This window comes from Aquarana catesbeiana, linkage group LG04 (genome assembly GCF_042186555.1).
Source record: "Aquarana catesbeiana isolate 2022-GZ linkage group LG04, ASM4218655v1, whole genome shotgun sequence".
Taxonomy (NCBI): Eukaryota; Metazoa; Chordata; class Amphibia; order Anura; family Ranidae; genus Aquarana; species Aquarana catesbeiana.
Window position 1 is genome coordinate 41125892 of NC_133327.1, and position 18153 is coordinate 41144044.

Consider the following 18153-nt stretch of genomic DNA (forward strand, 5'->3'; position numbering starts at 1 on the left):
ACACTACTTTACATTGTAGCAAAGTGTAATTTCTTCAGTGTTGTCACATGAAAATATATAATAAAATATTTACAAAAATGTGAGGGGTATACTCACTTTTCTGAGATACTGTATATAGATATATCTATATATACACACACACACTGAAGCAGGAAGCAATATACATTGGCCCGAAATCTGTACACAGGAAGTAGGTGTGTGTTTTGAGGCCAAATCATTTAGACATACACACATGACCCACACAAACACCACCCCATGTAAAAATAAATACAAAATGATCTTAATTTGCAAATAGGGATCATCTCTTCCTCAGAGAACAGTGAGCGGGGCACGGTGGTGGGAAGAAATTAGCAGCAGTACAAGCAACTTCCTGGAGCGGCGTGATGTTGTTGGACACTGCTTCCGGGAACCAGATATGCGCTATGGGTACATACCTCCACGCACACAGCAGTTTCACATCTCACATACACAGCGGTCGCACATGCGGTAGATGCATTCGGCACATCTAGCAGCAGAAACCTAATTTTTATGGTTAATTAATAGTAAAGCAGATGCAGATTTCCAGGACTGGACTAACAAATGTTTATAGTGAATAGGGACGAGCCGAACACCCCCCGTTCGGTTCGCAGCAGAACTTGCAAACAGGCAAAAAATTTGTTCAAACACGCGAACACTGTTATTGTCTATGGAACACGAACATGAATAATCAAAAGTGCTTATTTTAAAGGCTTATATGCAAGTTATAGTTAAACGAACAGCCGTTTTTTCGGGAGCACTGATTTTAATAATGCTTAAAGTGAAACAATAAAAGTGTAATATTCCTTTAAATTTCGTACCTGGGGGGTGTCTATAGTATGCCTGTAAAGGGGTGCATGTTTCCCGTGTTTAGAACAGTCTGACAACAAAATGACATTTCAAAGGAAAAAAAGTCATTTAAAACTACTCGCGGCTATTAATGAATTGTCGGTCCGACAATACACATAAAAGTTCATTGATAAAAACGGCATGTGATTTTCCCACAGTGGAACCCCGAACCAAAATAAAAAAGACCCTTATCCGAGCACGCAACCTGGCAGGGCGAGACCCCTCCTGAACCGTATCAGGCCACATACCCTCAGCATTGGGAGGGTGCTTTGAGGTAGCCCCCCAAAGCACCTTGTCCCCATGTTGATGGGGAGAAGGGCCTCATCCCCAAAACCCTTGGCCAGTGGTTGTGGGGGTCTGCGGGCTGGCGGCTTACTGGAATCAGGAAGCCCCCTTTAACAAGGGGACCCCCAGATCCCGCCCCCCCGTGTATAAAGGTAATGGGGTACAAATGTACCCCTATCATTTCATTAAAAAAGTGTCAAAAAGGTTAAAAAACACAAGAGACGGTTTTTGACGGTATGTTGTCAGAGGGAGCAGGGTCACCCAGGTACGTAAACGGGTGACCCCGCCCCCCTCTGACAACACAGGGAAAGCCACAGGGAAGTTCCCCGTTCGCCCCGCCCTCCGTTATATAAGTAATGTCAGAAGAACCGAAGCATCACACGGCGGAAGACTCCCACTGAGGCGAATCGTGCGGACGGAGCAGAGAAGAAGCCTGGAGGAAGATGTGGGACGAGAAGAGCGAAGGAAGAAGAAGATGGAGAAGAAGAAGATGGAGAAAGAAGAAGATGGAGGAAGAAGAAGAACACCGAAGGAAGATCAGAAGAAAGAAGATGAAGGAAGAAGAAATTAATAAAGGACTTGTCAAAAACCGTCTCTTGTGTTTTTTAAACTTTTTGACACCTTTTTTGTGAAATGGTAGGGGTACCCCATTACCAATTCACACAGGGGGGGCCGGGATCTGGAGGTCCCCTTGTTAAAGGGGATTCCAGATTCCGATAAGCCCCCCACCCGCAGACCCCCACAACCACCGGCCAAGGGTTGTGGGGGTGAGGCCCTTCTACCCATCAACATGGGGACGAGGTGCTTTGGGGGGCTACCTCAAAGCTCCCTCCCAATGTTGAGGGCATGTGCAATGGTACAGTTCAGGAGGGGGGGCGCTCTCTCATCCCCCCCTCTTTTCCTGCAGCCTGTCAGGTTGCGTGCTCGGATAAGGGTCTGGTATGAATTTTTGGGGGGGACCCCAAGCCATTTTTTTAAACATTTTGGCACGGGGTTCCCCTTAAAATCCATACCAGACCTGCAAGGTCTGGTATGGATTTTGAGGGGGACCCCCACGCCATTTTTTTTTTCAATTTTGGCGCGGGGTTCCCCTTAAAACCATTCCAGACCTGAAGGGCCTGGTATGGAATTTAGAGGGACCCCCACGCCATTTTTTTTTAAATTTTGCCACAGGGTTCCCCTTAATATCCATACCAGACCTGAACCAGCGTAAAAAAAAATGTCAAGTTTAGAGGTGCGCCCGTTCAACCCATGCAATTGCATGTACGTTGCTTAACATTTACTAAGATTCTGGCCGCGCAGTGAACAAACTCATGTGAACAAGCGCAAAAGCCGCTTGCGCATGCGCACTGCTTACTTTGATCTCACGCAGTTCTAAGCGTACTTGCAGGCACAGCAGGCTTTCTTTAAAAAAGTTACTTTCTCATTCTATTTTGGGCATATTTGTTACTTGAAAAATATATCCTAAATATATAAACTTGCGCTAATGGTGTAATAAAACAGTGAAATAAGATTGCAGCTGCTATACACAAAGTGCTAATCACTTGAAAACATGAAAAAATTATTATAAATATAGCGCTCGCAAACAATAAATAAATGTGAAATGAAAAGTAAATAATAAAACAACACAAAGTCCAAAACATGTGACTTAAAGGTGCTCCAATCCAAAGTAAAGAGGAGAAAAGTGCTTCAAAAAATTCAGGTGCACAACACCCCCCATTCCGTGCAGGAGATGTGGGAATTGTGGAAGCAGCCAGGACACAGGAAGGGCCTCCACTCCACTCCTCCTCCTCCCTCCTCTCCGCCTCCTCCTCCCCTGACTGCCATCACTCTGAAGCTGGGAGCTGGGAGGAGGTGAGAGGTCACCGGCAGTCCGTGGTGTGTCCGGGCCCCGTACTGGGAGTTGACCGGGAGCACCAACATGGCGACATCGCTGAGGGATCAATTGCCAAAGAATCAAAAAAAAAAGGCCCACTGTTTATTTTTCCATGAGAAGACCGCTACGGGCTTGAAGTCAACATCACACAAAGTAATCCTGGATCTGATAACCTGATCTCCTATTCACCATCTTAAAGACATCCATACCAAGCCTTAAGAGACCCACCAGACTGAAAAGCTGGGGGTCATGTGGAGTCACCTGTTTTGGACTTTGTGTTGTTTTATTATTTACTTTTCATTTTCCATTTATTTATTGTTTGCGAGCGCTATAGTTATAATAATTTTTTCATATTTGTTATTTGGGCAGTTGTTACTAAACTTCTTTACATCACCCCATAATATTGACACCTCCATCTTGTCAATATTGAATTGGAGATGCTGTGCGCCATGTCCATAGTGGCGCACAGATTGCATTCTCCCGTGCGCCGAGATCGCTATAGTAAATAGGGGATTCGAGCTCTGTTACCAGCGCACCATCGCGTAAATATGGAAATTTGCATTACGCCTCGCCGTGCGCCATTATTGATGGCGCATGGCTTTCGTAAATCACCCCCATTGTGTGATTATTTTTTAATTCCTTATATAGCAGTATAATCATGCTATTTATAAACAACATTTCATCACAAGCTCCCAAGATGGACGTTATCTTGGGATAAATATGCAATATAAAGGGTCATATGTTATACCAAGTAATTTCCTTTTAGTCCCGGTATCTTGGTGATGTCAGACCTCATCACCACCAGTATAAGGACCTGGCTTGAGAAACTATCATATCTGCTGAACATAGTTTTTTGAGCCCTTGATTTTTAAGGCCAAAAGACATTTGTTCAGATATCCAGTGGCTCAGATGGGAGTGTTTGTACTGTATGTGGACCTCTTGGATGTGCATATTGTTTTTGTACAAACACTTCTAAAGTTCCTCACATAATGAGCATTTGGGGTGGATTCAAACACCCACATGTGTCAGATATGGCAATCATCATAGAAAAACATGCCCAAGAATGAGAAGAGAAAGACAGCCTGATCTGCCCATATAGGAACACATGGAAATGGCCATTAAGGAGAAATCTAAGATCATTCCAATAACAAAGGATACATTTGCAAAAAAAGTAAAAAAAAAAAAACAGTAGGTATAATGTAATAAAATGTCTTTCTCACGGAACATAAGGCATAAAATGAATGATAAAGAAGACTCAGACACATCAAAACAGTCACCTCCATAAGACTTAATTGTCTGCACTAAACATTCGGCTTCTTCACTAATCTTGTCTTCTATAGCTTTTTTTCCCATCCCCTAATCTCGAAGTGTCGAAAGAGCAAATCTTCTCATTGTCTTCCAGTTCTCACCGTTAGAAAAAAAAACACCTAAACAGAAAGAATGTAATTTTTTGGTGTCAACAAATATAAGCGTCAGATATAAAATGCTGCCCACAATACAGATCTAGGGCTATTGATAGAAATAGGAAATGGTTCCTAGTGTTTACTTTATCTGATCTTTGGACCTCAATTTTTCATTGCACACAGAAAACATGAATTCCTTAATCTCTTTGCGACCACGCTATAGCCAAATGACGGCTACAGCGTGGCCACACTTTGCTGGGAGTCCATCGTATGATGTCCTCCCATGCCTGCACTGCCTGCGCACTCCCTGCGGTGCGAATCGGCAGTGATCTGTGATTGCTGCGTCCGAACAAGATCGGGGTTAAAAGTAAAAAATGCTGGCTCTTTACCACGTGATCAGCTGTGTCCAATCACAGCTGATCACAGATGTAAACAGGATTTGCAGGTTAGTAGACCAAATAATCAGATGGCTGCACTCTCAAATTATGCAGAAAGCGGCTTTATTGCTGTAAACAAAAAAACATAAAGTCCATAAAATCAATCAATACTGAAGGGACAAAAAGGTTGACGCATTTCACATAAGATTCATGCTTTATCAAAATCATCACAGGGCATGAGGAGAGGAGAGCCAAAAAACAGCAAATCCACACAGGGGACATCTGCACTGACAAACAGGGCACTGATCATCAGTGCAGCAACAGTGCCCACCAGTGGTGCCAATCTGTGACAATCAGTGCCACCTATCAGTGCCTCCTATCATTGCCACCTATCATTGCCGCCTTTCAATGCCACCTCATAAGTGCAGCCTATCGGTGCACATCAGTGAAGAAGAAAAATGACTTGTTTACAAAATTTTATAATCAGAAACTAAGAAAAACTTTTTTTTTTTCTTCAAAATTTTCGGTCTTCGGTCACTGTGGTGATTAAATTACACCAAAAGAAAACTATCGGTCTCAAAAAAATGATACAAATTTAGTTTGGGTACAGTGTTGCATGGCCACGCAATTGTGATTTTCACCTGGTAATTCTGCCAGCAACACAATTCCTGCCATATGGTAAAAAATGCTCACTTTCTGTACCATATCTTTGGAGAAATGGTGTTATGGCCCTAGGACAGGATTACAGTTCCCCACCCCCTGCATCTCTTTGCAACATGGGGAAGGTGTTCTGTAGTACACAGAGATAGTTGAGAACATTGCTAACTGATAACAGTGAGCACAGATAGTTATCATCCTACTGTATTTCTGGCAGGATCAACAGGTAGTTTTTTTTCACCTATTGTATTGAATAGAGTACAACAGAGAACAAGTACAACTCAAATACTGTACATGAACCATATTGTTTGCCATTTATTAAATTAAAAAAAAGTGTTACCATTGTCTTTTGTTGATTTAGAAAGTAACATCAGCTTTGGTCTGTTGGAAAATGCTTCGCCATGGTTGAGTAGGGCATCTTTAACAGTGTCATAGCCAAACAAGAAGACACCTTTTTCCCTTCCGTAATGAAAAGTTAATACTGTGCCATACTTTTTAGATAGCTGTAAATGTAACATACAGTAGAAAACATAATTAATGGTCTTTTTAGCATTAAAGAGATGCATTTTTCATCCTTTGATGTCTGTATATCACTTACCCCCGAAGGAGCCATTTCTTCAGGTCCCCTATTTCCAGAACCTGCAGCCACAGTTTAAGAGGGGATGCTTATTGTAAATATGTATATACATGGTATCTCACAAAAGTGAGTTCCCCCCTTCACATGTTTGTAAATATTTTATTATATCTTTTCATGTGACACTGAAGAAATGACACTTTGCTACAATGTAAAGTAGTGAGTGTACAGCTTGTATAACAGTGTAAATTTTCTGTCCCCTCAAAATAACTCAACAAACAGCCATTAATGTCTAAAACACTGGCAACAAAAGTGAATACACCCCTAAGGGAAAATGTCCAAATTGGGCCCAATTAGCTATTTTTCCTCCCCGGTGTCATGTGACTCGTTAGTGTTACAAGGTCTCAGGTGTGAATGAGAAGCAGGTGTGTTAAATTTGGTGCTATCGCTCTCACTTTCTCATACTGGTCACTGGAAGTTCAACATGGCACCTCATGGCAAAGAACTCTCTGAGGATCTGAAAAAAAGAATTGTTGCTCTACATAATGATGGCCTAGGCTATAAGAAGATTGCCAAGACCCTGAAACTGAGCTGCAGGATGGTGACCAAGAAAATATAGTGGTTTAACAGGACAGGTTCCACTCAGAACAGGCCTTGCCATGGTCGACCAAAGAAGTTGAGTGCATGTGCTCAGCGTCAGCGTCATATTCAGAGGTTGTCTTTGGGAAATAGTTGAGTGCTGCCAGCATTGCTAAAGAGGTTGAAGGTGTCGGGATTAGCTTGTCAGTGCTCAGACCGTAAGCTGCACACTGCATCAAATTGGTCTGCATGGCTGTTGTCCCAGAAGGAAGCCTCTTCTAAAGATGATGCACAAGAGAGCCTGCAAACAGTATGCTAAAGATAAGCTGACTAAGGACATGGATTACTGGTGTGATTTTTACAGCATTTTCTGTCTCTGTCTGGTTCATGGTTCTTGACAGTAGGCGAAGGCCATGAATTCAGAAGGGTTGGATGAGCAGGATCACCATATGGATCAGTTTGCCATAGCATTACAAACTCTTCTTATTCGCACTGCTCACCTGGACCCTCCCACTGTGGCTGCTCCGCTACAACCTGTGTCACAGGCCATCCCTGCTGCTGCTCTGGTCTCTATAAGAGGTATGTCTGGTTCCACTCCACTTCCCCAGCCATTCAGGGGCGATTAAGTTCAATGCAGAGGGTTTCTCAACCAGATTGAGATATACTTTGGAGTTGCTGCCCCAAGCGTTTCCCATGGCCAGAAGCAAAGTAGGCTTCATGATATCTTTGCTTTTTGAGAGAGCCTTGCCCTCTATGGGAGATGCAAAAACCTGTTGTCCTGAGATACCCAGAGTTTGTGGCTTCCTTTAAAACGGTATTTGACATTCCCACATGCTCCACTTCTGTGGCCAAGAGCCTCATATCCATCAAACAGAGTGCGAGAACTGTTGCTGATTACGCCATTGAATTCGTACTCTGGCAGCAGAGGTTGCTTGGAACAATGAGGTCCTCATGGCTGCTTTTTCTCATGGTCTCTCGAATAACATCAAAGATAAGATAGCAGCCCGAGACATACCCACTGAGCTGGAGAAGTTGATCACACTTGCCATTCTCATTGACTCCAGACTCCGAGAGAGACCTTCCTTTAGGGAGCAATTGTGGAAGCCCCCTGTATGTTTGGCTCTGAGCTTTGTAGTCCCACCCTTGCCTCCCTTACCTCCCCATACCTCCTGGTACCAAGTCTGCCAGTGAGGTAGAACCCATGCAGTTGGGGTTCACACATCTCTCTGCAGATGAGAGGGCCTTTAGGAGGAGGGAGAGATTGTGCCTTTATTGTGGCCAGGCAGGTCACTTTTTGAAGTCTTGTCCTACCTGTCCGGGGAGACGCTTACACCTGAGGTCCTGTAGGGGACAGACCTTAGGTGACATTTTTAGGTCCCCAGTTATCCAGAAGGATAAGCCCCTGGTTCTGGTTACCCTTTCTTGGTCTTAGTTGTCCATTGAGATATAGGCTCTAATCAACTCTGGGGCTGCAGGCCTGTCCATAGATGGTGCCTTTGTGTCTAAGGAACTCTGCCACTCCACTTGCTATTGAGGCTATTGATGGGAGACCTCTACAGCCTGCCCATGTGACTCATGAGACTGCTCTGTTGACCATGGCCGTAGGGGCTCTTCACCAAGAGACAATACAATTCCAAGTCATTTCTTCTCCTCATTTTCCGGTGGTTATTGGTTACGGAGGCACAACCCCTCTTGATTGGCTTTGTGCTGAGGTTCTTTCCTGGTCGCCTCAATGCAGTAAGACATGTTTTCAGAAAGTGGTTAAAATCTTGTGCACTTCTTCACTCTCCTCCCTGCCAGAGGAGTACCACAATTTTAGCAATGTCTTTGACAAAAGTCAAGCCAGTCATATGATTGCGCAATTGAACTTAAACCTGGTGCCATACCCCCTCATGGCCGGGTTCACCCTTTGTCTGTCTCGGGGGGACAAAGCTGCGGAGGAGTATGTTTCAGATGCATTTTCTCGAGGATTCATCCACACATCTTCATCTCCTGCTGGTGCTAGCTTCTTCTTTGTGAAGAGTGGTGAGCTGAGACCTTGTATGTACCTTTGAGAGAGGCATATAATCTCGTGAAGATCAAGGAGGGCGACGAATGGAAAACTGTGTTTAATACCAGAACAGGTCATTATGAGTATCCCGTATTGCCATTTGGCCTTTGCAACACTTCAGCAGTTTTTCAGGAATTTATCAATGATGTCCTCCGAGATTTTTTGCAGTGTGTGGTGGTATCTCCATGATATCCTCATATTTTCCAATTCTCTGGATAGCCACCCCACAGATGTCTGTTATGTGCTTCAGAGGCCGAGAGAAAATAACCTGTATTGTAAATTGGGGAAGTGCAAGTTCCATCGCGAACAAGTTAAATTCCTAGGTTATGTCATTTCTACTGCTGTTTTTTCGATGGACCCAGAGAAACTTTATGTCCTATAGTGGCCAACCCATGGGTTTACGTCCACTGCAACATTTCTTGGCTTTGCCAATTGTTATCCGAAATGTATTTGTAACTTCTCGTCTCTGGTCAAACCCCTGACTGATATGAACAGAAAGAACGGTAACCCACAAAATTGGTTTCCAGATTCCATTAATGCCTTTGAGAGTCTCAAGGCTGCCTTTGTTTCTGCTCCTGTGTTGGCAGATCCTGATTCTATGATACCCTTTATCCTTGAGGTTGATGCATCTGAGACTGGAGTTGGCGCTCTTTTGTTTCAATGTTCTACCTCTGAGAGAGTTATGCATCCTTGTGGCTACTTTTCCAAGAAATTGTCGACTGCGGAGTGCAATTACAAGATTGGTGACAGAGAGCTGTTAGCGATCATTTTAGCCCTTAAAGATTGGAGGCATGTCCTCAAAGCTACCACTGTGCTGGTTCTCATTCTGACTGACCATAAGAATCTCACATTTTTGTTTGAGGCTAAATGCCTCTCTCCCAGAAGGGTGCGATGGGCTCTTTTCTTGTCAAGCTTCAATTATATAGTCTCATTCTTACCCGGTACTAAGAATGTAAGGGCTGATGCATTGTCGCAACAGTTTTCCTCCGCTTCCAAGATGGAGTCGATTCCTGTTCCTGTGATACTTGCCGATCGTATTCTGGCTACGGTTCGTACCAGTCTCACTTCAACTTTGGGTGACAGAATTCTTGCCGCTCAGATTCATTCTCCTCCTGAGAAACCTTGTGACCACTGTTTTGTCCCTGAGAGTCTTCGCATCGCTGTGCTCCCGGCTTACCATTCTCCCAAGGCTACTGGCCACCCTGGGAAGAATCAACTCATTTGGGCTATTTCCCAACATTTCTGGTGGCCTAGTCTCCGTGCTGATGTAGCTGCCTTTGTAGCTGCCTGTTCTGTGTGTGCTATGAGTAAGACACCACGACACCTTCCAGTGGGCCTACTACAACTCATACCCAATGGAGAGAGGCCTTGGACCCACCTGTCTATGGATTTTATTGTGGCGTTACCCAACTCCCAGGGCAACACAGTTATGGTGGTTGACCAGTTCTCGAAAATGTCACATTGCATTCAACTTAAGAAGTTGCCTACATCCAAAGAACTGGCATTCATTTTTGCTTGGGAGATCTTTCCATTACATGGGCTACCCAAGGTTATTGTCTCGGACAGGGGTAGCCAGTTTGTATCCAGGTTTTGGCGAGCCTTCTGTGCACAGTTGGCAATTCAGCTTTCCTTCTCTTCTGCATATTATCTGCAGTCTAATGGGGCCGCAGAACGAGCCAACCAGTCCCTGGAGTAGTTTCTACGTTGCTATATTTCTGACCATCATAACAACTGGTCAGACCTTATACCTTTGGTAGAGTTTGCTCACAATCATGCCGTTAATTCCGCTTCCCGATTGTCCCCGTTTATGGCATCCATGTTGCCTGACTCATTTGTTCCTCAGAGCATTCCTGCATTAGAGGAGCATCTCTGTGGTCTTCGTTCCACTTGGGTACACGTCCAAGAGTCCTTACGATGTGCTAATGATAGGTAGTCTCCATGCTGACACCTACTTGCGCCTTCCTACCAAGTCGGGGAGAGGGTCTGGCTGTCATCTCGCAACCTCTGACTCCGTGTTCCCTCACTGAAATTGGCACCTCGGTTTATTGGGCTTTTCTGTTTGCTCCGCAGGATTAACCCAGTGTCTTACGCTTTAGACCTTCCTTCTAATATGTTTATCTCTAATGTATTTCATGTCTACTTATTAAAACCTTTGGTGTGCAACCGCTTCACCACCTCGGTGCCACGTCCTCACCCAGTACAGGTTGAGAAACATGAGGAGTATGAAGTACAATCCATCATTGACTCCCATAAGGCGCATACAGTACCTGGTTTATTGGAAAAAGTACAGTCCGGAGAAGCGCTCTTAAATCCCTTCCTCAGACGTATACGACCCTGTCCTCCTCTGTGCTTTCCATGGACGTTTTCCCCTGAAACCTGGTGGCCCTCCAAGGGGGAGGGGTCATTGTGGAGGAGGTACTGTCAGGGCTGGGCTCAGCCCTCCTTTCCCAGAGCTCAGGCTGCTCAGCTGTCGGTTAATTGCCAGCACTGATCATTCCTCAGTGACTTACCTGGTGATCATATCCTGCTGGTTAACAAGCCCTGCTGGCTATTTAAGCTGCATGGATTAGATCTCCTGTACCCTCGCCTTGGTCAACATATCTCGAGACTCTCTGCTGTGTTCTTGTTGAAGACTTGCCTGGCTGTCGTCCCTTCTGGTTCCTGATCCTGTCTGCTGCTCTGACTACGCTGATTTCTGGCTCCCCGATTTCCTGGCTTGTTCTGACTACCCGTTTGGTCACCGATAGGGATGAGCCCGATGTTTGAGTCGAACGCAAGTTTTTGGGTGTTCGCCTAACAGCGAACATTATGCGGTGTTCACGGCAAATTAGAAAGCTGTGGAACACCGTTAAAGTCTATGGGACACTAACATGAAAAACCAAAAGTGCTCATTTTAAAGGTTTATATGCAAGTTATTGTCATAAAAAGTGTTTGGGGATCTGGGTCCTGCCCCAGGGGACATGGATCAATGCAAAAAAAGTTTTTAAAAATGGACGTTTTTTCCAGGAGCAGTGATTTTATTAATGCTTAAAGTGAAACAATAAAAATGAAATATTCCTTTAAATATCATACCTGGGGGGTGTCCTTAGTATGCTTGTAAAGTGGCACATTTTTCCCGTGTTTAGAACAGTACCACAGCAAAATGACATTTCTAAAAGGAAAAAAGTCATTTAAAACTGATCGAGGCTGTAATGAATTGTTGGGTCTCGGCAATATAGATAAAACTCTCTTGTCCCCCCCTCTTTTCCTGCGGCCTGCCATTGATACATGTCCCCTGGGGCAGGACTGGGGTCTCCAAACACTTTTTATGGCAATAACTTGCATATAAGCCTTTAAAATGAGCAAATGATTTTTCATGTTCGTGTCCCATAGAATTTAATGGTGTTCACATGTTCGTCCAAATTTTTTGCCCGTTCGCAAGTTCTGGTGCGAACCGAACTGGCGGGTGTTCATCCTTAGTTACCGAACCCTGGCTATGTTTTGACTACGTTTACTATTTGTACCATTTTTACCACTATATTAAATGGTGTGATTTTTACTGCATTTTCTGTTTCCGTCTGATTCATGGTTCCTGACAGTTATACAGTGTTCAGAAGGATAGGCGTGGCCAGCAGAGAAGCATTGAGTAAGCCCCAGCACTAGGAAGATGATCAGGATTGAAGTACCATCTTCTTCTTATGGCTAAAGGTCTGGTATGCCAGAGAGGAATGCCACTAATCAGCATCAATAACTGTCTAAACCCCAACTGTGGTGACTCAATTTGAGCTGAAAATATATAATAGGTGATACAAATGTTGCCTGGGATGCCCAAACAGGAGAAACTCAGGAATTGGTGAAAAGTGATAGAAAACATGAAGCTAACGTTGCTGTTGTTCCTAGATAGAGCTTGCAAGTACAGAAGACTGTACTGAAGTTCCTGTCAAAGACAGATTGGCCATGTGGCACTATAGCAAGTGGGCTTACAGATAAAAGATCCAACAAACTCAAAGGGGGGCCCAGATTAATATTTAAAATTGAGTCTTTATGAACTTTATTTAATTTAATTTAGCACTGCGTGGTATGTTCAAAAGGTGGAAGAAATGCCAACCAAATGCTCCATGTTAATACTGTTAATGGACTTTAAAAAAACATATATCAAACTATGCCTTAACAGCAAGAGAATATGTCTGTATTACCTCCATAAATAATTTGTAAGGGTCATTCTTGACAAGCATGTGCAGATTTCCAATGATGGGTAAAGGTTTGGGCCCAGGAGGTAAATTCTTGTGCTTAGGTCTCCTCTTGTAGTTATAAACATTGGCCAAGACGAGGACAACCACGACAGATAAAAGGATTGTGATAAGTTCCATGGAAAATATGTTGCTAGTGATATCTAAGAAAAGGAAAACAAAAACACAAGACTAAATGAAGAAGAAAATAATTAGCACGTCTGTTATTTTCTTTAATTTATAGCTGTCTGTATTCGAGTGTAGTTATGCCCTCTTTTGCCCCGTATCAACGGTCAGATTTTCCGACAGAAAATGTTCGATGGGAACCTTTTGTCGGAAATTCCGACCGTGTGTAGGCTCCATCCGACAGTTTCCATCAGAATTTCCGTTGCACAAAATTTGAAATCTGGCTCTCAAATTTTCCGACAACAAGATCCATTTGCGTAAATTCCAATCGTGTGTAAACAATTCCGACGCACAAAGTGCCACGCATGCTCAGAATCAAGCAGAAGAGCAGCACTGGCTATTGAACTTCATTCATTTCTTCTCGGCTCGTCGTACATGTTGTACGTCACCGCGTTCTTGACGTTCGGAATTTCTGACCAACTTTGTGTGACCGTGTGTATGCAAGACAAGTTTGAACCAACATTCGTCGGAAAAAAAACATGGATTTTGTTGTCGGAATGTCCGATCGTGTGTACGAGGCATTTGTTCGTCTTGGTGACCACTGTCACTAAAACAGAAGAAAATGGAAATGTAACATTTTAGAGAAGTCACTAGAAGAGATGAAGGTTATTCTTCCAATGGAGGCACCTATTCCAGTCTCATCTGTCTAACATAGGATTCCCCCTGACACTGTAGAGATCTCCTTACACTTCCTATTGCATCTCTTGAGCAGAAAGTGAAGGAAAATCTCTCCAAGAGGAACTAAACAATAAATAAACTGACAGCATTTTTAACCCTTCCCTGCTCTATCCAAAAGCAAGGAAAAAAAATGTTTTTTTGGCTATGCATACATTTTAACCCATTGTCTTATTTTTGTAGAGAAAATTGGACTGTGAATCTTAAACATTATAACATGTTATATTTTTTTCGACCAAAGGGTCAGCACAGTGCTTGTAATGATAGTAATCCCCATAGGATTTATTTACTTTTTATTGTTCTGCATGTTTTTTATCTATATTGTTATCCACGTTTACAACCGATCAATGTGACTGGGAAAAGTGACAGTAACAGGAGATCTTTAAATAGAGTTCTTATTTTTCCTAAAGATGACTGAAACCATGACAGCAAAATGTAATTTCCAAGCACCCCCAGCAGAGTTGCAGATTCTCCAATTCTCTACAATTCTCTGTCATTGTCAATTTGAAATGGACAATGTGCAGCAACAAGTCTTCATTTTCCGCACTGCATTGGATGTCATTGTAGAGCAGTGCAGCACTCAGTGCAGCTATACAGTGACAGGAATGAAGTGTCACTATATGCCACTCTAAATAAAGTAAAACAAAACAAAAAAAAAAACAATTGAGCATCACACAGCCCCTCCTGGAGACTGCACCACCCTATAGCCGTTCTGATTTTAACAAAGGGTGAAAACTACAAAGGGTCTCAAGGACAGCTTTCCACATTTTCCAGATGGCCACACAAGAGCAACCAGTTTTCACACATTGAGTTGTATTGAGTTGTATTGCATCCCCCCCAACACACATTGCTGGTTTAGAGTTGTGTAAATCTCAGAAGTGGCTGGATAGGAATACAACGCCTACACACACACTGTGGTGATAAATGGCAGGGTTAGTTTGCTGGTAGCACGGTGGAACCATGTGCGGTCAGTTACTTTTAGTAATATAGTGTAATACAAATTATTGGGACGCCTGTCTTTACACGCACATGAACTTTAATGAATTCCCAGTCTTCGGCTCGGTTCACACTAGGACGACTTGTCAGGCGACCTAGGTCGCCTGACAAGTAGCGTCCCGTTCAGTACAATGGAACCGTTCTAATCGGAGCTACGCAAGTCGCTCCGACTTAGAAAAAGGTTCCTGTACGACTTTGGGGGCGACTTGGGGCGACTTGCATAGACTTCTATACAGAAGTCGTTTTGCAAGTCGCATGGGCAGTCGTGTGCAGGTCGCCTCGGTGAGGCAACCTGCAAGTCGTGCCGCCTCTGGTGTGAACCGAGGCTTAGTCCATAGGGTTCAATATTGATTTATCCCACCCTTCGCAGCTATAACAGCTTCAACTCTTCTGGGATGGCTGTCCACAAGGTTTAGGAGTGTGTCTATGGAAATTTTTGACCATTCTTCCAGAAGTGAGGTCAAGCACTGATGTTGGATGAGAAGGACTGGCTCACATTCTCCACCCTAATTCATCCCAAGGGTGTTCTATCGGGTTGAGGTCAGAACTCTGTGCAGGTCAGTCAAGTACCTCCACCCCAAACTCGCTCATCCATGTCTTTATGGACCTTGCTTTGTTCACTGGTCCAAATAATTTGGTGGAAGGGGAATTATGATGTAGGGTTGCTTTTCGGGGTTGGGCTTGGTCCCTTCGTTTCAGTGAAGGGTGCTTCTAATGCCGTGTACACACGGGTGGACTTTTCGATGGACTAGGTCCGGTGGACTTTTCAACGGACTTTATGACGGACTTTCGAATGAACGGACTTGCCTACACACGATCAACCAAAGTCCGACGAATTTGTGATGACGTACGACCGGACTAAAATAAGGAAGTTCACAGCCAGTAGCCAATAGCTGCCCTAGCATCATTTTTTGTCTGTTGGACTAGCATACAGACGAGCGCACTTTTCGACCGGACTTGAGTCTGTCGGAAAGATTTGAAACATATTTCATTTCTAGGTCCGTCGAACCTTTGGGGAAAAAAGTCCACTGGAGCCCACACACGATCGAATTATCCGACGGAGTCCGGTCCGCCGGACCAAGTCTGCCGTAAAGTCCGCTCGTGTGTACGCGGCATAAGGCGTCAGCATACCAAGACATTTTGGACAATTTCATGCTTCCAACTTTGTGGGAACAGTTTGGGGATGGCCCCTACCTGTTCCAACATGACTGCGCACCAGTGCACAAAGCAAGGTCCATAAAGACATGGATGAGCAAGTTTGGGGAGGAGGAACTTGACTGGCTTGCACAGAGTCCTGACCTCAACCCGATAGAAAACCTTTGGGATAATTTAGAGCGGAGACTGTGAGCCAGGCCTTCTCATCTAACATCAGTACCTGACCTCACAAATGCGCTTCTGGAAGAATGGTCAACCATTCCCATAGACACTTCTAAACCTTGTGGACAGCCTTTCCAGAAGAGTTGAAGCTGTTATAGCTGCAAAGGATGGGCCAACTCAATATTGAACCCTACAGACTAAGACTGGGAAGGCATTAAAGTTCATATGCAGGCGTCCCAAAACTTTCGACAATATAGTATATTTCTTAATGTAATTCTAAAGTCAAAATATTTTTTACCTTAATGAATTCCCTGCATGAAATAAAAAATGTCCCACTACTTGTTCTGCCCCTCACCCACCACCCCCATCCCTAAACACTTACCTGAATCCTCTCACAATCCAGCGATATCCCAGCTGCAGCACTGCTGCTCTCTCTTCCTGATCTCACAGGAGACATTGGCTTCTGCTGCTGCCACTCAAATCCTGTGAAGCACACTGCCCAGGTCAGGAGAACATGCACATAGGTGCCCCCCTAACACAGAGTTTGATGAGGGGGCACCAAGAGGAGAGGATAAGCAGACAGCACTGGCAGGGGACTCCAGAAGAGGAGGTAAAAGCACTGGTGGGACTGCACTGATAATCTGGACAGTGCCCTGATTATCTGTGCCAATGTCCCTTTAACACAAGCCGGTTATCAGCTTTTTTCTTCTCTCCTCACGTTGTCAGCGTGAGGAAAGAGAAGCCGATGACTGGGTTGTGTTTGCATCCGTGATCAGCTGTCATTGGACACAGCTGATCACGTGGTAAAGAGCTGCTGTGATTGGCCCTTTACCCCAATCTGTGATTAGTTGAATCTGAAGGACATGGACACCCTCCCGGCAAACTAAGCCCATGCTGTAACCATCTTTCGGCTATAGCGCAGGCAGGAAGTGATTAAGCGACACCATTTATTTTATATACAGATGTCTTACATTTGTATAGGCAGTTTTTTGCTAAAGTTAAGCCATGTCTTTTATGTAAAAGAAGCTTAAAGCTAAACAACTTTAACAATTTTTCCAAGTAAACACTTTCCCTTTACTCACAGTTCTGTGCTGTATGTTTATTGCGTTTCCCTCTCTTCCGTGTCTGTGCAGAGAAGACTTTTCCCTTATACACAGTCAGACAGTCTTTATGTTTCTGTTGTGACAGCCTTTCCTGACATTCTCCTTCAGCAGACCTGGCAGAATTCCAACTTCTCTCAGTCTCCGCCCAACAATAGGAAAAAGTTATTATAATGCAACACTGGCTGGAGAATTTAGCATTCTGCAGATCATTTACCATCATAAATGCGCTTAGTTCAAAGGTTAGTGATTGTGTGACAAGAAAAATTGTGGCTTTGTGGTTAGCATTAGGGTTTGTTCACATTAGTTCTGTTAAGCTGCATTGATCTGCGCAGATCTATACGGGCTCAAATTCATTGCAGAAATAGGTTTCCATTTTGAATTTGAGTTAATTTTCAAATGAATTTCAGATCGATTTGAAAATAACGAATATGTGAAACAAATCCAAATATACAAAACAATTTCCAAAAACGAATTATTCTAACATAATGAATACAACAAAAGAAAATTATTAACTTAAACAAATTTGAAACGAGAGAATACAAATGTTTCCGGCATGCACATCTCTACTGGAGATCCCATCTCACCTCACTTACTGTTGCTTGGCCTAATGAGATGCCCTATGTTGTTGCCTAGACTTGAGACCCCAAACAGGTATAATTGGTGGGCTCAAAAGGACTTAACAGATATTTATTCATTTTACACCACAGATGGTATACAATCTTTTGACTACTTTCGGAAGCAATGTGAAGCATCTTCACAGGAACTTTTTCAGTTTATACAACTACATATTTATGCAACTTCTCTATTATCTTAAACAACTACTCTATTAGCTTTTATTGATTTTGAGCATCATTTTTGAATGATTCCTCTCCTGGGCTCACCTTCCTTATGCAAGCATCCATATGCTCCTCCAAGACCTATTCCAAAGTTAAATATATGATATTTTAGAAAGAAATAGATACAACCAGTTCAGAAGAGGTTTGGAAGGATAATTGGTCTTCCA

The 18153-nt window shown here is 43.6% G+C and overlaps 1 long non-coding RNA gene and 1 pseudogene across 1 annotated transcript in view; one reads left to right on the forward strand and one right to left on the reverse strand.

Annotated features, from left to right (window-relative positions):
• Positions 1 to 18153, forward strand: part of LOC141139198 (uncharacterized) — a 1175459-nt gene that overhangs the window by 191587 nt on the left and 965719 nt on the right. The window lies entirely within an intron of this gene.
• The window catches only part of LOC141139179 (cytochrome P450 2B11-like), a 44130-nt pseudogene that overhangs the window by 17787 nt on the left and 8190 nt on the right, over positions 1 to 18153 (reverse strand).